Source organism: Papilio polytes, unplaced genomic scaffold (assembly GCF_000836215.1).
Source record: "Papilio polytes unplaced genomic scaffold, Ppol_1.0 DF821734.1, whole genome shotgun sequence".
NCBI lineage: Eukaryota > Metazoa > Arthropoda > Insecta > Lepidoptera > Papilionidae > Papilio > Papilio polytes.
Genome location: NW_013527470.1, coordinates 24,825 through 29,559, shown reverse-complemented (window position 1 = coordinate 29,559; position 4,735 = coordinate 24,825). Strand labels below are relative to the sequence as shown.

Below are 4,735 nucleotides of genomic sequence, written 5' to 3'. Positions count from 1 at the left end.
CCTGCCGCTAGCCGAGTGCTGCTGCGAGCGCGCGTGGCGGGGATGGCTCCGTGTCATAGAGGTTTCCTGTTAATGATAAGCTATAAAATGCAATTCGAACGATGCACTGTATTACAGCGCCGCGTCCCGCCAGCGCCACCACCAGGAGCCTCTGACACGGAGAAAGCCATGAAGTGGACAATCAAAGAATTGGCGGTTAGGGTGGAAAGTAAATGTTTTCGCAACGCTCATCTACAGCCTGGCTTTGGAAACATGCTATTTTATTTATTTGTTATTAAAATAAATTGTCTTTATTTCCCCTGCCTTATACTACACCAAATAACTCTATCATCCGTCATCTCAGTCATCACTCCCTTGACAGGATCAATGTCACACTTCACGCAATCCATCCATCTCTTTCTAGCTCTACCTCTACCGGTGTACCCCTCCACATTCATAACTAATGTCCGTCTTGTTACATGCGATTCATCCCTTCTCATATCATGCCCATACCACTCTAACCTTTTACTCCTTATTTTCTCAACCACTGGGGCTACTCTCAAACTTCCTCTAATATACTCATTCGTGTTACCCCATACCACACATCCATCTTAACATTCGCATTTCTGCGACATGTATTCGCCTTTCATCGTCATAGTATAATATATCTTACATGCTTTGTATAAAAGACTAGCTGTTGCCCATGACTTCATCCGTGTAGAGTTTTAAAATGCAAAACTTACGTTCGCCCCTTTTTTCAACCTATCACCTAAACTTAGTATTAATCTACGTAATAACAGAAATATACTGATGCTAGATTCCAAATCTCTAAACGTGGTAGCTTGTGAGCTGATTTTTCGGTTACCCTTGCCAAATGCCATCGTGGACTTTTCTGTAGAACTTTTGAGATCTACAATTCTTTCATACATCATTTTTATATACGAGTATGTATCTCTAACGGGCAGCATAAGCCGAGAAAAGTTAAAACATTGTGATTTTTTTACGCCGTGGTCCAAAAATATGTTGTTCATTAATAGTTAGTATAGACATAGATAAATGAAACATACTATATTAAAAATACAGCACCACCGGCTGCGGAATCCGATAACTCAAGCAACCAGTGGTCAGGGCTGCAGAGACAGGAATCTCCTCACAATACGTGCGGTTTCTAAAATACCTGTCCTTTGAATCGGGCCCTTAATTCAACTGTCTAGCGAGAGCTTCTTGAGATATTGGTAGAAGCTTTTCGCTATTAGCCCGTGCACCGCAACGACTATCGGAATAACGTTAGTCGATTTTATACGCGACAGGGCGGTAACCTCGTGAGCCAGATCTAAAATTCATTATTATTAATATTAGTAAGATTTAGAAGTAAATTATTCTTAACTTTACATGAATCGCCTATTTCTCTCCAAACAACGCAAGGATTGATTTCTGGCAGCTCTAGGTCACTGTTAGAAAGGGACAGGCTTGTAGCCCTCTAACTCGGCTTCAATTTTATTTTGCGTGCAACAAGACTCTTATGCCCTTAGCATAAGTTTTCATTTTCTTTATTTTACAGAACTAGAAAAACTAGAACTCATTCCTCTTGTACGAAGAACGCATTACTTCCATGATTGACACCAACCATGGATGTACTACTAGGATATGGATGGATATGGATGATTGCGCTCTTGTCGCAAAATTGAAGCTGAGCGAGACCTCATTAACTATTTCTTTTATCCCTCTCTGGCGATGGTGACTATGGCGTAAGTATTTAAATTATCTGTTCTTAAACCTAGGAAACTAGGATTGAATAGTTATGTATGGTCACCGTGATTCTTCACCAACAAATTATGTTTAAAACTATTACCTATGAAAATAAAACGCGCAGTCAGCATAACACTCCCTTCGGCAAGCCTCCACGACACAAATTCTTCCCATTTTAACTAAGATTCTTCAAAAATATGACGAAATCAAAAAAGACTCCGCCATTAACGTCCAAGTCGGGATGTCACGTTGGGTTGTCAGTTTAGGTGTCAAAATTTCACACAAATATAAGAAAACATATACGCCAATCGCAAATTTTTTGTGTTATTAATGTTTTGCACGTAGCAACAAATAATATTGCTTTAACATGTCGGTAGTAAATTATTATTCATATTTAGAAACATTTTAAAAGTAAAAGCTTTTACTTCGTTAAATTACATCGCCTATTTTGCTACAAACAACGAAAGGATGTATATCTGGCAACTCTAGGTCACTGTTAGAAAGGGACAAAGCGGACACTTATAGCCCTCTCATTCGGCTTCTATTTTATTTTGCATGGAAAAAGATTCTTACGTTCTTATCATAAGGTTTTTTTTTCTTCATTTTAACTGCAAGATGTACAGATAGAACTCATTCCTGTTGTAGGTAGAGATATTACTTCCATGACACTAACACATAAAATTCAACAAAAACGGTATGGTAGTCGAAAGATATGTGAGCTAACAATTTCGTTTTAATTTTTTTCTCATCTTGGCTGATCTTGGCTTTCATATAAATATTATCTTGACATCATTTTTGACCAACGAGGGAGCAGCGTCCAAAGATGATGAGTGAGTGCTGCCATTTCATAATTGCAAACCATGAAAAATATTACGGGTTATGATAAAACGTGTAGATTTCTTTGCTAATATTACGGCCGCCGTGGGTATGATTTAGATGATTAACATGTGACTACTTGTTTTTAAGCTGGACAAAATATAGAGTTTACCTGGAAATTTTCTGAAAAATACTTATGTGCATTTATCAAATTAAATAGTAAGTAAGTACTACGAGTGCTTAGGGTTTAATTTAAAAATCATTTGCTTTCAGTTTATATTTTTTATTATACGTCGGACTATTTCGGAAAAAGTTGGGATATTTTTGCTTATTGGTAACCCTGAAAACTCGAAGACACCGTACTGTCAAACACTACCATAAATTCCTTGTCGAACTGTGTCGAACTATATTTTCTGACTGCCACAAACTACAACACAATATAACAAGATTAGTGTGTTTTACAGTTTTATATTTCTGTATATATTACACTACATTTTGGTGTATGTTCGTTCTGTGTGGTTCTGTGATTATAGCTTTGTGTATAGTGTTTGTGTTGTAGTAAGCGTTCTTAAAAATAAGTATATCGTTAAGCGTGTTGTTACTTCTAAGATTTAACATATTTGTGGCATCATTTTATGAGATTCTTACAGAATGATACATGGTTTTATGAAGTAGGTAAACAATAGATAAAATGGCGCAGCGTTTTCCTTCGGGGGGAGCAAGCTCAGGCCCGCCGCCGCCGGGCTCCATACAGCCCCAGCAACGCTACCCTGGCCCAGCACAACCCCCGGGATCTCCAATGCAACAGAGACCTTACTCTGGACCTAATTTCCCGGTAGGGTTTTGAATAATATATATGTCGACCATAAAACCCTTCTAATTTCATGAATGCATGCTGTTTGAATATATTATGAGCACAGCCTTTTTTATTTACAAAACACTTTATAACTGAACAAATTGTGGCTGTAATCAATTCTGTCTTCATCCTGGCTGAAGACAATGAACATATTTTTACCACCCTGTCCCCCTTGGCAATAGCTGTAGGGTCTAATGTAATACATTTTTTAGCTCACAATGTGTCTAACACTCATCCATTCAACAAAATCATTTATCTAAACTTTTGCATTCATAATATTACTAGTTGTTTCTGTGCAACTTCATCTGATTGATTCGAAAAACATTATTTATTTACATTTGCTAACTTTTAATTTTAAATACTTAAATGGCAACAAAGGCTTTTGACATTGGCAAGCAATATCATTAGCATGACAATCTTGTTTCTCTGCTGGAATCGGCTTATACATTTTGTGGTGGGTTTTGGCGTCCAACACAAGAGAACGCTAGCACTGCCTGTCCTGCGCCATTACCTGCCATTTGAATGCTCGGAGATGGTCTCCTTGCTTTCTAAAACAGAGTGATTCCTAACAGACAAATCAATGGTTTTATGAAGTTAGAGGCCATCAATGGCTATGCTATTGTTTAAGCGCAAAGTATGTTGCCTGATTTTTTATAGTCTTAAAGTTATTAAATTTTTTGTAAAAGAATCTAAAAAATTGGATTTCCAAGATAACATGTTTACAGTGGTCATTTTTTTCTTCTTTAACAAGCCCAAAAATTGGGCTTTTGAACCATTATCGTAAAAAAGTACAATTTGAAATAGTCGAGGGTGACAATCTATTGTAACTTTCATACAAACATATGAAAAATATTTTTTTCTAAAAAGTCTAAAAAGCTGAATGTTTTACTTTTTTCATTAAAACATTACGTTTCACACAAAATTGCGGGTAGTTTAATATTTCATTTTACAAAAAGTGCAGATAATATCTTCCATCATACCTAGTGTAGGTTTATATTTTTATTTATGTAAAAAGGAATGTTTTCATGAAAAAAAGTTTAAACCTTTCCCTAAGTTAAAAAAACGATATTTTGTTTTAAGAAAGTTTACTACTTTAATAATTTTCCTTTTATTTTGTTCTCATATGAGTTACTCCAAAAAAAAAGTATAACAGTACGAAAGCCCAATCATTAGGCTTGTTAAAGAAAAAAAAATGATTTTCCAAAAAATTAAATAGGTTTAAAACTATAGAAAATCCTGCAACATACTTTGCGCTTAAACGATAGCTTATAGGTCCTATACCTCCACATAACCATTGAGAATTGCCTAGGTAGGGCGTGTACATCGCACAGCAAT

General features: G+C 36.3%; 1 long non-coding RNA gene across 1 annotated transcript in view; it reads right to left on the bottom strand.

The window, feature by feature from the left end:
• The window catches only part of LOC106108191, a 9,718-nt gene extending 7,846 nt beyond the window's left edge, over positions 1-1,872 (bottom strand). Inside the window, exon 1 of the long non-coding RNA XR_001225907.1 lies at positions 1,832-1,872. This is a non-coding gene — a long non-coding RNA (uncharacterized LOC106108191). The remainder of the gene's footprint in view (positions 1-1,831) is intronic.
• Between the last annotated feature and the right edge of the window lie 2,863 nt (positions 1,873-4,735).